This window comes from Paroedura picta, chromosome 1, assembly GCF_049243985.1.
Source record: "Paroedura picta isolate Pp20150507F chromosome 1, Ppicta_v3.0, whole genome shotgun sequence".
NCBI lineage: Eukaryota > Metazoa > Chordata > Lepidosauria > Squamata > Gekkonidae > Paroedura > Paroedura picta.
The window spans coordinates 77721063-77740040 of NC_135369.1; the positions used below are offsets into that span (position 1 = coordinate 77721063).

An 18978-nucleotide genomic window follows, 5' to 3' on the forward strand; every position below is an offset into this window, starting at 1 on the left:
ATAATAATAACAGTAACTGTGTCTTCAAAGACTCTTTTTCCAAAAATGTACCTGTTTTCAGTGGGACCTGCTTTCAAATTGACTGCAAACCTAAAGTGAAACATCCAGTCCTCCCCTGAGAACAGGTACAGTCAAGAATTTACATTTTTTTTTGTTTACTATTGGAGTATTCACACATTGAGTGTCCTTTTTGTTGCCTCTGCTCAGAATTTTGTTTTAGTTTATTGTGATTTGTGCTAAGAGTGAACCCAAAGAATTATAGAAATTATGAGAGAAGAGTACACAACGTTTCATCTCCTAGAGATGAAGAGAGACCATGGTTGAGTTGTACAACAGAAGGTTCAATCCTCAGCATTTCCTGTTAAAGTGGAGGTGATGTAAAAGACCTCTGCCTCAGACCTTGGAGAGTCACAGACAGTCAAAATAGACAGTACTCTGAAAAGGAGGGAGCCATCACCCAGATGTGCATCTGGAAGGTCCTATGTTCCATTCATAGCATCTTTAATCAAAGGACCTCAAATAATTCTGCTAAGAAGGACCTTTGTCTATGTTGCTGTGCATCAGGATAGATGGCATGGGCTTAGATAGACAAGTGGTTTAGAAGGACAGCAGCTTCTTATACATCTTGACTAAAATAGGTTTGCATCTATGGTATGGGCCACTTCAGTTTCTCCATCCTTGGCAGAATCCTCCATGGTTATATCCCACCCTTTTACATTTCTTTAAATATCAGTTTCGCCACCTAGAGGAATTGTTCTGTTCATGAAGTGCCTTGCCTGAGCAGAAAATTCAGTTTGCCCCAGCTCAATGAATTGCCTGCCAATTATTCCAAATATCAAGTATTTTTTTGTAAGAAAAGGTTAGAAAACAAGCCAGACTTGACCAGGAGTCATGCACGGCCTACTCCCACCATTGTGCCATAATGCAGACTCAGGGAAATAATTATTTCTTAGTACTCTCTTCCTCACATAAAGATGCGGCGGGAGAAAGAAAAAGATGAACAGGGGCAGAAGAGGTAGCAGGGAGAAGTGGGATCAATGTTAAGTCATTTTCCTTCTTCACTGTGTCCCTCTTCTCAATAGGGTAGACAAAAGAATAGAGAGGACAGGGAGCCAGGCAGTGGAGACACCATCATATCTAGGACAGATATGTAGGACATGCTGCAAACAGCATTTCCAACATCCAAAAGGGCCTGGTGAGAATGGAGCAGTCCCCACTCTTCCTGAAAGTTTGCCACAGAGCAAAAGAGCCTGTTTTCAATGCAAAAACAGCACTGAGAAACTGAGGCACAGCGGTGATGTGAAGAAAACAACATAAACTGCTACAGGGTATAGTCTTTGATCTGACATTTTGTCATATAAACTTTATTTCTGTTTTCAACTTGAGCAAGTAATGAAGCAGTAGCAAAAAGAATGTGACTATTATGTGGCATAACTACTCCAGTGCACATAATTTTCAATGCAATAGGGGGGGAAATCCATTTCCTCAACAGCAGAGGTGCCAGTAGCTACAACTTGCAGTATCTCAACTCAGTCACTCTTTTCCTTGAGCCACTGTCTAAATCCCTTGTAAGACATCAGAGACATTTGGGGAGAGGGTGTTTGAAATACCTGACCCTTTGAAAAGTCTTAAAACAAAGTTCAGCTGAATACATTTGTCTAGCAGGATAAGTATGGATTTCTTTTCTTCTCTAACAGATTCTTTTCTAGGCTGGGGATCAATGGATGCGCACTAAGAAACTCTCCAGGAACTCTGTTATACAACATTCAATTGCTAGCTTTCTTAAATGATCAATATACCTTGTTTAATTGAAAAAAGAAAGCCATGTACAACTGTATCTTTTTCTAGAAGCTGCTAGGAAGGCCAGTAAAAACCCTACATGTTTTGAACATAACATCGTTTTAGGATTTTAAGCTTCCCAGAAAGGCTATGGCTCAGTGGCAGATGATCGGTTTTACTTACAAGAGGTTCCAGGTTCAGTCTCCAGCATTGCCAGTTAGAAAGATTACGCAGTGGGTGATGTGGAAATCTTTTACCAGTGACTGGAAATCTTCTATCAGTCAGTAGTGACAATATTTGATAGACCAATGGTCCAACTCATTGGGCATTTCTGCACATTGAAAAAAATAGCGTTACATCAGCGAAATGGCATAGTGCTAAAAATTATCGTGCCTCTGGCCATTCCTCACCTTCTGGCTCTCTCACTTTCATCTGCCACCTTCTCATGCTGCTTACACTTCACATTGTGCCTGCTTGAAATCGCGGAAGAGAGCAATGTGCTTTACACGAGACTCTCTTCCACCGGTCAATAAAGCCAGGCAGCCAATCTCCTTTTGCAATGTTTTAAAGGGTCTGCAATGCCCGCTATTTTTTTAAGTAAAACTTCTCCATTGAAACGCCTATGCATCTAAAAAAATCAGGTCCTTCCCTGTATAGCCCCATAGGCCAGATATCACCAGTAGATACCCCCCCCCAGGGCAGTGATGGCTGTTGTGGTAGGGTATGGGTGGATGGGAGAGGGCAGGGCTGCAAACTGGTTTTTTGCCACCAGTATTGGTGCCAGTATTATGTTTTATGTGGGTTTAGAAGATTTTTATTGTAAACCGCCATAAGCCGGCTGGATCCAGGAGTGGCAGTTAATAAATACAAATATAAATAAATAAAATAAAAATAATTGCTACCACATTATTCCCTTATTATTATGTATGGGTGTGAAAGCTGAACAATGAAGAAAGCTGACAGGAAAAATGGATTAGATTTATATGGTGGAATGAAAATTGGTGGAGGGAAGATGAACAATTTGAGATATGCAGAGGACACCACATTACTGGCAGAAAACAGTGAAGACTTGACATAACTACAGAAAGTGGCAAAACAGGATCACAGCTGAACCTCAAGAAGAGAAAATTAATGACTACTGGAAAATTACATAGTATCCAACACCACATTGCAAATGAATCAGCTTCATAGTCATGAGAAGGAATATGAAATCCATAAAATGTCGACCTTGTAACCTGGAAGTGATCTACTGTTCCATAGAATCCCTTTAGGGGAATTAACGGAGTGTTCTGTACACACAAGAAGTATTTCTAAGGAGAAAAAAAATCCTTCAGATGCCAGCTTTGTAAGTAAGCTTTCTGATTATATTGTCGGGGGCTCAGTCTATATACTGCTGTCACTCACAATATAGTGAGAAGTGCAAGGATCTTCATGTTCTGTAATGATCCGAGACCCTTCAGTATCACTCTCCACTGATCTGAAAAATAAGCAATTTCAGAAGAGTCATCATCAAAGCTGGAGAAAGCTTTGGTGCAGCAAAGCACTTTTTTTCAAAAAAGAAATCCAACATAACCCCTATATCTATAGCCCTGGCCTAGTGCGAGATCAGTAGGCAGGCTGAAAGACTTGCAATAACCTTGAGCATCTCACCTATGACTTTGTTCTTTTGGAACAAAGGGTTTTGTTTCAAGCTTTATTCAGCACCAATCTAGCATTGATTTCTCAAACACATACTACTTTATACACAGAAAGTTTGTAAGCAAGCAGTTCTTTTAAAAAATCTATTAAGAAAACTAATAATCCATGTTTTCCAAAAGGAATATGTGAAGCAGCACACAGTAAGACAAAAACAATAGAAAATTAAAAATAAATTAAATTAAAGAAAAATTATGATCAATGAAACCAATAAAGCACACACAGTTACAAAAAGCAGAAGGGTAGTGGCATCTCCAGGAATCATAAGCAGCAAACAAAAACCTTGGATTCAAGATCCTATATATGTCTATGAAGATTTGCTCTTTTGCCCCTATAGGAAGTTTCTTCCGCAGGTGGTGAAGTTCCTTACAGTATTTTGTATAGGGGTCTGCAGGTAGTGTTTCCTTATTATAAATTCCTAGAGATTTGGAGGTCAACCTTGGAGAAAGCAGGGCTTAGAGAGGGGAGGGACCTGAGCAGGATATAATGACATAGATTTCATCCTTCACAGCAGTGGTCCCCAACCTTTTTATCACCGGGGACCGGTCAACGCTTGACAATTTTACTGAGGCCCGGGGGGGGGGGAGTATTCTTTTTCTGAGGGACGTTGCCACTGCTGCCTGAGCCCCTGCTCCACTTGCTTTCCCACTGGCATCCCTGACTTCCCGCTGCCCCCTGGGGGGCATTGCCAATAGCAGCTGTGCAGTGCCTAAACAAGGGGGGGCCCTAGCCATTGTGGCTGCTGGAGAGCACCAAAGGTGAGCTGGTGGCAGAGTGGCAGGGCAGCCCTGGAGGCAGCAGCCGGTGTGGAGGACGATGAGGAGTCACGGCTCAGTACCGACTGATCCATGGTCTGTTCCTGGTCCCTGGACCGGGGGTTGGGGACCACTGCTCCACAGGAGCCATTTTCTTCAGGTGAACTGATCTCTGTGGTCTGGAGATGAGTTGTAATTCTGGGACATCTCCACGAAGCTAGCTAACTTAAGTGAAGATGATGTGTCATGAACTATGGTGGCCACTCTCTCATACTTTCACTTACCAAATGTCTGTGAGAAGAAGCAAGTTCTCATCTGGACACTGATTTGTTCCCAGTGGTAATCCAGCAGGCAGGAACCTTCAGCTCCACCAGACAACAGTGATTCTGAGAGCCTATCCTGAAGATTCTAGGTTTTAAGGAACTTCAACAAAGAGGATTGCCTGGAGAGGCCAAAAACCCTTGAAATGTAGGACTTCATTCTTTGGATATCCCGCTATGAATCTTGCACTCATCTACTTTGATGTTTGCTGGACTGTCAGAGATGGACATGTGCCCATACTTCCCTTGGCATCTGCAGCATTCTCACCGGGCAATGAGATTCTATCCTTCTTGCAATTGGTTTGCAGTCTCCACACCAAGGAAGGTGGGGGTCCATTTCATCCCTTGAAAAAGGGAAATGATCATGTAACTCAGCAATCCATGAATCAAGAAATGTCAATGTAATATATTTCAGCATAAACACAGTTGAGGGGACACATCCTCCTGGTTCTCCATGACAACAGACATTTCATCCTGGCTAACCACAGTTCAGAAATTTTGACAGATAGAAAATGCAGTAGCTGAAGTGTTAAAAAGGATCTTCCATAAGAAATGCATGATACCAATGCTATAAAGATTCTCAACTTGTTGGTGAATCAAAGTGCTTTCAGCTTAAGTCCAAAGGACCTGAAAGACCACTCTCACATACATTAAACATCTCAGATCCTGACTTTATCAGTGGTGGACCTCATTGCAGGAACCTGCCCTTTCAGAAGTATGGTTGATAAGCAAGGGCTTTCTTTGGTTACAGTCTGTAGAATTCTTTCTAAGACTCAGCATGGGCTTTGCAAGAGCTAGTCATGTCAGATCAAGCTTATCTCTTTTTTTGAGAAAGTGACTACCTTGCTGGATCAGGGGGATGCCATGGACATAGTTTATCTGGATTTCAGTAAAGCTTTTAATAAGGTTCCACATGATATTCTTATTTACAAGTTGGTAAAATGCGGTATGGATCCTAATTCTGTCAGGTGAATGAATAACTGGTTGACAAATCGTACTCAGAGGGTACTTGTTAATGGTTCAGCATCTTCTTGGAGAAGAGTGACAAGTGGAGTACCCCAAGGATCTGTCCTGGGGCCTGTGTTGTTCAACATATTTATAAATTATTTGGATGAGGGATTAGAGGGGATACTTATTAAATTTGCAGATAATACTAAACTGGGAGGGGTAGCAAACACAACAGAAGACAGCAACCGAATACAGGATGATCTTGATAAGCTCGAGAAGTGGGCTAAACTGAATAAAATGAAGTTCAATAAGGAAAAATGTAAAGTTCTGCATTTAGGTAGGAAAAACCAAATACGCCAATATAAGATGAGGGAAACTTGTCTTGGCAGTAGCATGTGCGAAAAGGATCTAGGAGTCTTAGTAGACCATACATTGAACATGAGTCAGCAGTGTGACTCAGTGGCTAAAAATGCAAATGGGATTTTGGGCTGTATCAAATGGAGTATCATGTCCAGATCATGGGAGGTGATGGTACCGCTTTAGTCTGCTCTGGTTCGGCCTCACTTAGAATACTGTGTTCAGTTTTGGGCACCCCAATTGAAGAGGGATGTTGACAAACTGGAACGTGCCCAGAGGAGGGCAACAAAGTTAGTGATGGGTCTGGAGACCAAGACATATGAAGAAAGGCCGGGGGAAGCATGGTCTGTTTAGCATGGAGAGGAGACGACTGAGAGGGGATATGATAACCATCTTCAAGTATTGAAAAGGGTGCCATAAAGAAGATGGGGCAGAGTTGTTCTCTTGCCCCAGAGGGATGGACCAGAACGAATGGAATGAAATTAATTCAAAAGATGCAGCCAAACCATATGCGTCTCTTCTCCTCCTTTCTCTGAACATTTTAGTCCTACTGTGCAAGGTCTTATACAGATGAAACTGGATGATGTAACATGGGTTCACTTGCTTCCTGTTCATCCACACAACTGCACCACTGTGCAGTAGCCCTTGGGTGTGGGAGGCCTCAAATGTTTCTTCTGCACAATAGCCCTTTTTACCCTCGAAAGCAGACTGTTTGGGGAGCTGATTTTTAGAATCTGGAGATGAGCAGCAATAGAGGGAACGGTAGAGACTTGCAGGCTGAGGTTGTGGCAGAGTCGCATGGGTATGTCCCACCTGGGCTGCAGGCTCTGGTCAGCCCTTAACAGCAACAGTTTCATTTTTGGCACAAACAGATGGACAGATCAACTAGATAGTAGAGACCTTGCAGGCTGATGTTGGGCTGGAGTGGTGCAGGTGTTTCCCTCCTAGGCTGTGAGCTCTGGCCAGTGCTTACCAATAACAGTTTATATTTTGGGTGCCAGTAACCAGTATATTTCAGGTGCCAACAGACAGACAGACCAGCAAGGGTCCTGCTAGTCTAGAAAATGCAGGAAGATCTAAATTAGGAATATTTAGATCCTGACACTGTAAATGGTGAATAAGCATCTGGCTGGAGATACATAGGGCCTCAAGAGACTTTGCTCAAGCTTGACCTGATAAATAAACAACAGTACTTGCCAGAAAGATCCTACAAATTTCAAGTGGAGTTAGTTTGGAAGTTCACATACAAAGGGATTAAAGGAAGGTTCACAGTGAGCCTTTGAGGGGATCCTGCAAAACGGAGCTCTTCTGCCAGGTTTATGGTTGAGGCCAAGGCTGACACCTATGCCCCCCCCGGGATTTGGGATTGGGAACTAGGAACCATCAGGATTCCCTCTCCACCTGCCAGTAGTGGGAGGGGGAAGTTGATTAGCCGATCTTGCCATCTTAGTTAGTTAGTTAGTTAGTTAGTTAGTTAGTTAGTTAGTTAGTTAGTTAGTTAGTTAGTTAGTTAATAATGTTAAAACTGTAATTATTGTTTTAATGGACTTTTAATGGGGTTTTAAGATGTTGTAACCCACCACGAGCCGCAAGGGAGTGGCGGGGAATAAATTGAATAATAATAATAATAATAATAATAATAATAATAATAATAATAATAATAATAATAATAATAATAATAATAATTTAGGCTTTCCGCTTTTATTAGGCAACAATTTGGCTTTGCGGACAACAAGAACTGCAGTTGCCAGCAGTAGTCCTCAGGTGACAGAAGGGCAGATATCACCAGCAAAGCAATAGTGTGCTAGCTGAGCCCAGTGAAAGCAAGGTTTGGAGGTGGGGCTCCAAAAGGGTACAAACCTCAGAGTCCACCCTACAAAAAACCATTTCTGAAGATGATCTTTCAGGCCCTACGTGGAGATTGGCAACCCTAAGAGTTGGAAAAATTCCTTGTGATTTGGTAGTGGGGCCTCAAAAGCATGCAATGCCTCAGAGTCCACTGTGTGCCTGCCTGCCTCTTTGTGTGTGTTTGTTAGACAGTTTGTGCCCAACTCTATGCATAATAATGTGACCATTACTCGTTCTGTCTGCAAGCACTGTATGTGGAATGGCCCTTAGAAGGTTTTCACTGTGGCTTTGGGTCCTGGAAGATCTTAACCCATGGGTTCTCACTACATTGAAGGTGAGATGGCAATCTACTGTGCTTGTAAAAGTGAACATAGAAAATATCATCCCTTGAGAGGCAACTGGGCTTCTTTGTATGATTCAGACAATGTCATCCTATGAGTTACAGTGATGACTCAAAGCAAGAAACCAAATAGGAAATAATAATTCAATAGCAATAAAAACTAAATGGGAAAAGTTCCAGATGTTGTTAATTTCAAAATACCAGTTCTATTGATCTGTGGGGGGGGGAACCATTTAATTCTACCTGCACATGCTCATGGCATCTATTGATGTAACAAACCCCCTTCTTATTTTGTTGCTGCTGCTATCTGAGAGGCTGCATCCATTTTTAATAAAATAGTTTCAGGCTTTCAAAACCACCCTAATTATTAGTTTGCTGTCATAACCACACTCTTGCAAGAAAAATGGTTTAATGCAGTGACTGTTCTCGAGTTTTCTGTCTTTTTTGTATAGTGTTCTTCTGCAACACCAGCAGACAGCAATGGATGTACTGGGTGCAGGAAACTGTATGTCCCGTCTTCAGGATTTATTTGCTGGCATTCTAGGATTACGGTGTTAGAAATATAAACAAGACAAACATGAATTCCCTCCTAGACTATCTATTCATACTCTTTGGATACCATAAAATCATATTTCTATTTTCGCTGTTTTGATGGCTGTAAAATAGCTGATGCGTCACATCTGCCCTCTGTGGCCTATCCTTTACAACAGTCCTCCAAGCAGAACAGCTATTATCTGCAGTGTGTTCTGATCCCTGCTCTGTCTCTACTTTATCACAATCTCAAGAAAAGCAGAAGCTTTAGCCAAGTCTCTGTATGTATTTCAGACTCTCCCCGGTCACCAAGGTGCTTAAACACATCTTGAAGTCCCATTGGAGTCCAAGAGAGCTTTGCCGTGTGTTTAAAGCTGAATGTGCTTTGTTGACAAGGGATGCCCTACAAAATGGGATCTGGAATTTGAATCAGAAGCAACCCCTTGAGAACTGAAGTCCTGGACTGTGCAATAGCCTGGTTAGTTAAGCACCTCTTGGCCAGGCCCCAAGAGCCAGGTGCACTTGGAAGAACAATCAGAGAAATTGACATTAGATGAGGAGTTGTTTGCAAAAATAAAGGCAGGAGACAAAAATACATGGTTTAAAATACATTTTGTGAAAAGGCCAAACTGCAGCCATTTATTCACATTACTTAGCTTCTCTTTCTAACCTACTGGTGCTGGTGGAATCCTAAAGTGGCCCCCTAAAGACTGTTTACAAAAGGGCAAGCCCATCCTGTTTCAAAATGCAGCACCACTCACGCTTCTGTGCTTTGCCTTTCATTGCCTGAACAGGCAAGTGCTGAGCCACAGACTCTTCTCCCCACACTGGCAGCAGCTAGAGCTGCCCCACTCCCTGTGCCGACAGTAAGGGGCTGGCTTAGGTGAACTTCATTCCTAGAGGTCTTATGGTGTCTGCCAAATTTCCCTGCCAAGAGTGGATTGACCAGCACAATTCTTGCTTGCTTGCTTGCTTGCTTGTATGCTTGCTTGTATGCTTGCTTGTATGCTTGCTTGCTTGCTTGCTTGCTTGCTTGCTTGCTTGCTTGCTTGCTTGCTTGCTTGCTTGCTTGCTTGCTTGCTTGCTTGCTCAAGGACTAGTCGTATTTAAATTACCATCAACTCAAAAGCAATAGAATGAAGCAGGCAAAAAAAATCCTGTTCATCCCCAATGTGACCAGCAAATCTCAAATTAACAGATCTTTGGGCAACAGACAGGGTAATGCAAAGCAAGACTCATAAGTGTGAAACTGCATTTCATATTTGCTCTAAAGCCCATGTGACTGGCCACTGTGAACCAGGTGCCGCAGTGTTTTGGGCCCATCTCTCAAGGCAGTGTGGCCAAGGCTATAACCCCACTTCCATGTTTTTACTCTAGCACCTCCATAGTCATCTAGGGCCTTAAGTTATCTGCGAACATATAAATGGGGAAACTAAATCTCATACACAAACCTTACTGTCATACCCAGAGGACAGCTATCAAAAGTCCAAGGGAAGAAGCAGTTTGATCCTGGTTGTGGGACCTGTCATTCTCCTAGAATTACAACTGAACTCCAGACAACAGAGATCAGTTCCACTGGGTAAAATAGCTGCTTTGGAGAGTGGAACATTATATCCAGTGGAGATCCCTCCCCAAATCCTTTTCTCCTTAGGATCCATCCCCCAAATCACCAGGGATTTTCCAGTCCTGGGCTGGGATCCCTTGCCACAAACTCTGACCGTTGTTCATGGCTGGAATCTGAAAATCTTAGCAAGTTGGAATTGTTTGCTTTTACGGTGAGCTTTCTTGTGGAAATCTCATTTTGTGTTTCAATGAATTTTAACAATTATTTCCCCTGACAGTAAACATAGACACAACATAGGACAAATATTACAGATGACCTAAAGGAAGTTTTAAGACAATGTCTAACAGCTCAAGTGCCCTTACTCCTCAGTTCCAACAAATATTCAGTGATTGTTTTAAAGTTAGTTAGGATATCAACACAATCTCAGGTCACAGTTAACCTTCTGCCCAAAAATTGGCCAAATATCAACAAGCACAATGAATCATCATTGTGCTTGTTGATATTTATTGAATCCTGAAACTAGCAAAACAACCCAATCTAATTTGACTCCTCTATACAGGACATACACACTCCTCAAAGATAGGATATTTTTTACTTATTGTTTCCCAGACATAGAAAAAAGCATGTAATAATATAAAATATGTAACTAAGTTGATACAAGGGATATGAAGACCGGTTGAAGTTTTACTCCCACTGCAGGGGAAATCCATCTAGTTTGATATTAAAACAGGGTCTTTCAATTAAGGCAGGCGTTTCCCTAAACATTCCTGAAATAGAGTAGCCAAGGGAACAGTTATAGAGGCTCATTTATTTTGAGCCTTCAAAGCTCTTCACACTCAGGGCTATAAGCAGTAAGCCAAGTTTGCAGGACAATAATCAAAGACCTGAGAAGCTCCCACTGTTCATTAAGCCAAACTAGAGTCTACGTAAGGGATCCCTGGTTGCTACAAAATTCATGCTCAACATTTTTACATGTAGGGGATGCACATCTTTTGACAGACCTGACACAATAACTGATTTGAGCAACAGCTGACAGAAGTTGGCCTTCCTTGGTAGTATTTCCATCATTATGACAGGTGGGAAAGGGAGATTTTACCAGCTGGATCATTGACTCAAAGGATTCTATGTGCTGCTTAGTCCTATCTCAATGGTCTCCCCATAGCCTAGCAAATTATTCTCTACCTTATATGAAAATGACAGTCATTCCACTTCCTGGAAGAAAAGTCAAATTCTTTACTTGAGGAGTTTGCTGGACAGACCACAGACCAGGCCAGCCCTGACACTAGGCTCAAAAATATTAGGGTGGGCAAACCATTTTTCTCTGTGTCATTATATAAGCACTTCTCCACATACCTGACAATGGCAATCTCAGTTTCTGGGAAGAGAGCTACATTTTGCCCACCTCTTGCTCCTTTTTCTTATTGTGCCCATTGGAGCCATGTTGGATGGAAGAGAGCAACATAGCTGCACTCAAGCCTCTCTCTTACACTTAACTATAAGGGCTCAAGTGTGCAGTTTATTTGTTTGCTTTTATTTTCCTCTAGGCCACTCAGTACTAGCATTTTGCCTCCTCAAAGAGTTTGCAGGACAATGATGAATGGACAAGGAGGAATCATCATTGTGCTTGTTGATTGATGACAACTTTTCTCCCATTTCACTGTCCTCATCTATTACATGTGACACTTGTAAAAAAAAAATGAGGTTGACTGTCTTGGTTTCAAGATTTTAAAGTGCCTAGCAAGGAGAGATCCATGTGTATTCTCAACAAAAATCTATTATTTAATTTCCCTCATCACAGAGGTTAACAAATCATTTCTACCACAAAAAACAAAACAGGGAGTAAGATAAATGAAAGGTGGAAAGTAATGTTTAGTGCTATTATTAAAGTACTAGTAGCTTAAGCCCGTTGTAGGCAGAAATACAACGGGTGCTAGAACTCCCTGTTCGCGGCTCCTGATTGGCCCCCCCGAGTTTTTATCCCGGACCGGTCCCGCCCTAACTCCTCCCCACTACACCTTACTCTTTTATTCAGTCCGTGGCGCCCGTGGTGCCACGGGCTGTGTACAGATTAGAAGCAAAGCCCGTTGCACCCAGGAATACAAGGGGCGCTAGCACATACTCCTGCACTGTGGCCTTCCTGGGTTCTGGGTCACTTCCCCCTTACTCCTCACTCAATCTTGAGATCTAGTGTGGTGAAGTGGTTAAAGACTCTAATCTCAAGAGCTGGGTTTGATTTCTGACTCCTTCTCCATATGCAGCCAGCTGGGTTGCCAACTTCCAGGTGGGACCCTGGAAACCTTCAGGAAGATGAAAGACAGAAATACAGGATGATGGGGCAACTTACCAGTGGCAGGGCCTTTCAGAGAGGCCAGCAACTCTTCCACCCAGCAAGCAGTAGGTTATGAGCATACACACATGTATCTGAGTAAAATTAAATTAGGGACCACTGCTTATGGATACCAAGGTCCAGAATTTGGTAGTAGCATTTTGTTATGGGAATGGGGAGGTCCCCAGAAATAAAGCTGGTGGAAAATGGAATCAGAATCCAAATCTTTAATAAGAAATATAGATCACAAAAAGCAGGAGGCACTCAAAGAGCTGCAGGCTCTCATGGGCACACACAGAGAGTAAGACTTAACCCTAGGCAACCTAACATCTAAGCAATAAAAGCACACAATATGAGGAAGTACTGGGGGTCCTGAGTGGAAGGAGAGTGAAGAAGGAGGAAACAGGACCATTACAGAGGCCAGCTCCAGATCCTAGGGCGGAAAATAAGCTTAAGATAGAGCGATTGCCAAATAGATCCTTCCATGTATCAAGGGTTTGTTATCATAGTTAATCATTGAGACATTACCTACATTTTGTGTTTGGAAGGGACTGTTCAAGCTGTTTCACTTTTGTTATGCTGTTGTTGTTGTTGACCATCAAGCCTTAACTAACTTCGGCCAACCCTGTAGGGTTTTCAAGGCAAGAGACATTCTTTTGCTTGCCTCCACATCACAACCCGGGTGTTCCTTGACGATCTCCCATCCAAATATTACCCAAGGACAACCCTGCTTAGCTTCTGAGATCTGACAACATCAGTCTAGCCTAGGCTATCCATGTCAGGAATATATTAGGCTAGGAAGTGTTTTAGGTGGGGTTTTCAAGCTGCTTCCCTACTGTAGAGTTGTTCTACAGTTGGCCGTATACTGCCAGCAACGTGTTCCCAACAGAAGATGGCATTCTGAACTAACTGAACCATCAGAGCCACCTCTAAAGGCAGTTCCACACACAGCACACTGCAGTATGCTAGGCCTGAGGTTATAGTAGCATAGGCCTGAGTTCTGATAAGGATCATTTTACAGGCAAGAGATTAATGTGAAAAGGCCTCCATGTGTCCTGGCAATGCATGGAGGTCAAAATCTGATCAAAAAAACCCTCAAACAAACCAAGAAGCAGATGTTCAAACACAAAAAAACAATTCCATACAAAGTAGGTAAGGAAAATCCTAAGAACAAATTATGAAAATTATAAACTTTCAGCACCAGTTAGTCATTGCGCATTAGTTAATTTATCATTAAAGAATGTGACTTTAGGATTGGAAAGGTGCAGTGACTGTCACAGGAAGAAGATTAGCAATGAAGACTTTGATGTAAATGGTACTTAACAGGCATTTGCATTTTCATTCCCTTCTCTTGGACAAAGCAGCAACTCTACATATCTAGTTAATATGCTTCATAAGATACACAGGTGACTGCCAATTGCCAAAGAGCAAAATAAGTTGAACCCCCTCAGTAACCTTAATAAAAATATTCACATTCCTGGATCAACGTGAAAGTGATCGTATCATTTTTATTCTGGCAGCGTTCCTAGTAAACTATAAGATTGGGGGCGGGGGTCTGCTATTTCCATTTAGATGCCTGGCCCAAAGCCAGGGTATATACACAGTCTTTCAAAAGTGTCTTCTTTTTCCTGAAAAAAATTAACACTCCAGTGCTTTAGAATTATGCCAATGCAGCCCATAATCTAAGAATTTTTAAAATGTTTTACATTACAAAAATGGTAATGCTCGCCAATATATATCCAACAAAGACACACAGACAGAGATCCGACAAAGAGTATGTGTGATGCACATTTTATAATACTTGGTGTAGTGGTTAATAGTGGTGGTCTCTAATCTGGAAAACCAGGTTTGATTTCCTACTTTTATTAATTTTATAATTTTTATTTTATTCTTGGATTTATATCTCACCTCTCACAACTTTTATTGCCTTGAGCTGGCTAACAATTAAAAACCATAACAATTACCCCATACAAAACCCATTAAAACAGTAACAGTACATATAACAACCCACAAGATGGCAGAAACAACTATCCCAACTCAATCTACTTCTCCTGTGCATGCAACCAGCTGGGTGATCCTGGGCTAGTCATAGTCCTGTTAGAGCTGTTCCCACAGAGCAGTTCTGTCAAGGCTCTGTATGCCCCATGTACCTCACAGAATGTCTGTTGTGGAGAGAAGAAGAGAAGGTGATTGAAACTGTGTTGGGTAGTGAAAAATGGGGTAAAAAAACCAATTCTTCTGATAACACCATTTCTGAACTTGTCTAAGCAGAATCTTTACATTGTTTTCATAGCTAAGACACCTTGTCAGTGGACAGATGTAGACTAATTTGCAATGAAAGTACCCCCACTGGGGTCCATAGTCAACATAGTGTTCAAGGAACCATTATAGTTAATGACTTACTTCTAATTGCATCTAATTTCCAAAGTAACATGCTGAAAAAAGATCCCAGAGAGACAAAGTATGTGTTTTGGTCATTCATACACTTCTTGGACAATCAAGAAAACTAATAAACTGCTGTAAGAATAAAAGAATAGATTCTTTTAAAAGAATAGATAAACCTTTTTTTTCTTTTAAAAAGAACCATATTAACCTCCATTAAGGGCATACCTGTGCCTACAACCAAACTTTAAAGTCTTTCCCTTCAAACAAGCATTTAGTCTTAAGGAAGATAAAAAAATCAGCATTTCAAGTTCCTTAATCAACTATCTTTAACCGCTCCTGGTGGAGCGGAAGAAATAAAACAGTAAGGGCCCCGAGAGCAGGCCCTGTCCAGGATGAGGAAGGGTGCCAATAGGCCCCTTCACCTGGACTGACAAGCGCCTTCCCCGGGGCCTGGGGAGCTTTTTTCAAGATCGGGGGGGGGGGAGAAAAAAGCTCCCCAGGCCTCTAGTGCCCGCTGAATTTTGGTTTCAGCGGGCTCTACTACTAGTTTCTTATAAAATGTAACCCATAAAATGACTTGTTGATGTGCAGTGGGCAGGAGACATTCAGGGCTCATCCATCTGTTTGTGAATTTTCAATCTCAGCAACGGAGGGAGGGCCTAGATAGACACTGTCTTCCTGCTCACTATCTGGTAGTCTGGCAAAATCAAGGCAAAGCAAAGGCACAACAATTTTTCCACAGATTGCTAGGATTAATGTAGGATCATTTAGTCTGGATTCAAAGAGGTTTAAGAGGTTGTTCCAGCAAAGGCTAAAGAATGGCTGGGGACTTAAATGGTTCAGCCAGTAGGCATATATTCCGGTCCTGACTCTCTGGAAAAGACCACTTGATAGAGCTCTCAATCTACAGGTGGAGCCTGAAGTTCAGTACTAATTTTGGAAGATCTCAGACTACAGAGATCAAATCACCTGAAAGAAATGACAGCATCACAGGCAGGAGTATTTGGTATCACATCTTCACTGAGCTTTTCTCCTTTCCAAAGCTCTGCCTTCTTCAGGCATTGCCTTCAATTCTATAGGAGTTTCCCAGGCAAACCTGCTGCTGGCAATTAAAAGTCTCACAATTGTTTCTAAATGGTGGGTGCTCTGGCTGGGGTGGGTTGTTCCTTAGCTTCTTCAGGCTTCACAAGGTAGATGAGGAATAGTCTCAGGGGTTACACGCCAACTGTTAGCATACCTAGAAGAAGCTTTGGTTCTCAGTCCTTACCAGTCTGGCTTGTTTCCTGGCTATAGGGTGGAGATGGTTTTGGTCACAAATCTCCTTAATGGATTACCTTCAGTGCCAGTTGGACTGAGGCAGGTTGGTGCTGCTTGTGTTGCTAGACCTCACAGCAGCATTCAACTTGGTCAATCATGAGCTTCTTGCTTTCCACCTCACCCACGCTGATATTAGAGGCACAACCCTTCAATGGCTGGTCTCTTTTCTCCAGTGCTGCAAATAGAAGGTTGCCAAGGGAGATAGCAGTCTCGCTGCTGCCAACTCCCTTGTGGGGTTCCACAGGGTATGGTTCTGTCCCTCACCTCTTGCCCAGCTGGTCTGGGAGTTTAGACTTTGATGTCATCAATATGCAGATGACACCCAGGTCTATATCCTGATTGACAGGTAGCCAGACTCACCCCTTGAGACATTCATGTGTTGCCTGAAAGCAGTGACAGTCTGGCTTAAGCAGAGTTGTCTGAAACTCTGTCCCTCAAAGTTAGTGGTCCTGTGGCTGGGTAAAAAATGGTCAAGAGAGGAAGCGCGTTTGCTCACCCTAGATGGTAAGCTGCACAGTCTGCTAGGAACTTGGGCATGATCTTCAGTGTCTCCCTATCCATGGAGGCTCAGATCACCAGAGTAGCACAGCTGGCCTTCTACCATCTCCATCAAGCAAAGCTACTAGCGCTCTACTGTCCACAGAACACCTACTCACAGTGATCTACGTGATGGTCCCCTTCAGGCTAGGTTACTGCAATTTGCTCTATGTGGGTGTGCCCTTGTCCCTGAACCAGAAACTGCAACTCGTCCAAAATGCAGCAGTTCAGGTTCTCACTAGAACACCATGGAGAGCCCATATCAAGCCTGTTCTGAGGCAGCTCCATTGGTTTCTGGTTAAATTCTGTATCAGGTTCAAGGTCTTGGTTTTAACCTTTAAGGCCATCTGCAGCCTGTGACCTACCTTCCTGAGAGACCACCTAACTGTCTATATCCCCCAAAGGGTGTTGTGCTCTGCCAACACAAATTGGCTGATGATCCCTGGTGCCCAAGACATATGTCTTGGCTCAAGTAGGGCCAGGGCCATCTTGGTCCTGGCCCCTAACTGGTAGAATGATCTCCCAGAAGAGCTGGATCAGTTTCCAAGGGCGTGCAAGATGGAGCTTTTCCACCAGGCATTTGGTTGAGGCCAATGAAGTGTAACACCTTGAGTTGGCCCCCTCCTGTAAGAGCCTCCCCTGGGACAAGAGACCGTCTGAAGGCAATGGCTCACATAGACCTATTATGCATAGGCCGAAACACCTGCACTGGCGGCAGCAAGGCATCAGAGAAAATCCCCGATTATGCATGCCACCGTTGCCAACACAAGCATGTCCCAGACCAGGCCCTTGGAAGACCCGCGTTAACAGAATGGGATTCCCGAGGGCACAAACAAGGGCCAACCCAACGGAGCCCTGTGCATAATTGGAGGAGTCAGGCTTTTGGCCTGGCTCCTTCCCCCGACCTACGGCATCCCTGCAGGGATGCCTCTCGCCTCTGCCAGCTCCATGGTTCCGTGGAGCCGACAGGGGTTACCCCCACCCCTGCCATGGTGTGAGAGCAGCATGCTGCTCCCTACCATCCTGCAGTGGGGGGCCCTGCCCCCAATCCCCCCCCCCAGCCTCTGCTGCTGCTTACCTGTGCTCCTGGCACTTCTGGCCCCACGTTGCGTATGTGGGGCCATTGCACCAGCACAGTTGATGGAGCTCCACCCCCTTGTGAACACAGGAGATGGCGGGGCTTTTGGCCCCGCTGCAACGGTATGGCAGCAATGTGGTGTAGCTGCCACCATGCATAATGGGTCACTTATAGGCTGTAACAGAATTGAAGAGTAACTAATTAACTGGTATTTGAACCCAGGACTCCACAGGAGTTTCATTGTTTTAATGAAATTATTTTTGAAGTTTTTAAAAATGTTGTTTTATTATGTATGTCTTAATCCATTAGCCACTTTGGTGGCCCTTAGGAGGAAAGAAAGGTGTATAAATTTGGTAAAATAAATAAAACTAACACATGAACCTCTGGCATTTTGTTTTGTTTTGCTTTCCTAATTAAAGCATTTTAAGGCCAGTTGATTTCTTAGGAAATGTGTTTAAACCCTCTCCTTTAAATCAAGGAGCCTGAAGTGCCTACATTGAGCTGAATTGTGTCCAGATTTTTTTACCAAATGTCCCACTGAAAAATTACTTTAACTGCAAATGAAATGATTCAGATAATCACTACCTTTCCACTTCTGAGATAATACAGTGTGACATGATGGCATTACATTTTTCCCTCTTTTTAAAGGAACATTAAGATAAGCTACTGTTTCCGGAAGGTAACTAGCCTAGAATAATTTAGCCTCATGAATCAGAAGCAAATCCACGTGATAGCAAGGCTTGTGATATATTATCCATCAGATAAAATCCAGAAGGCACCACATACAGCAGCTTGCAGTTCATTCCTGCTGGGCTAAGTGCCCTGATACATGCATTCATAAAAGCAGCTACATTTTTTTCAGTCCATGTCTGCTTGAAGGGAAATTGTGAAAGTGATTAGCGAGAAGACACTCATCCATTCCCTGTATTCCTTCCTTGTGGGGCTTTTTTTAAAAAAAAAAATGAAAAATTCCTATCAACCCCTTTGCCTCTAACTAAGCAGGGATGAAAACAGCTCTGATATGGTACCCAAAGGCAAAATGGATATTAAATTGTGCCATCTTACCACTAAGCTTTTGCCTGGAACCTGTCCATCTTCCATGATCAAGAAGTACTACCTCATGTGATTTCTTTGGAAGACTGAGACAGAATGCCAGATGATAAGATGCTACTCTTCTTCCTGAGGTTTAATTCTTCTA

At 42.9% G+C, this 18978-nt stretch overlaps 1 long non-coding RNA gene across 15 annotated transcripts in view; it reads right to left on the reverse strand.

Moving 5' to 3' along the window:
* LOC143840473 (uncharacterized) overlaps positions 1-18978 on the reverse strand; it is a 121211-nt gene that overhangs the window by 87992 nt on the left and 14241 nt on the right. For 5 of the 15 annotated variants that reach the window (XR_013232213.1, XR_013232216.1, XR_013232209.1 and 2 more), the window contains exons 2-3: positions 4514-4893; positions 1963-3256 (exon numbers count right to left, since the gene is read on the reverse strand). The exons of 4 other annotated variants lie outside the window; for them this stretch is intronic. This is a non-coding gene — a long non-coding RNA (uncharacterized LOC143840473). The remainder of the gene's footprint in view (positions 1-1962; positions 3257-4513; positions 4894-18978) is intronic. 6 more of the 15 variants (XR_013232220.1, XR_013232217.1, XR_013232218.1 and 3 more) reach the window with 5 other exon arrangements.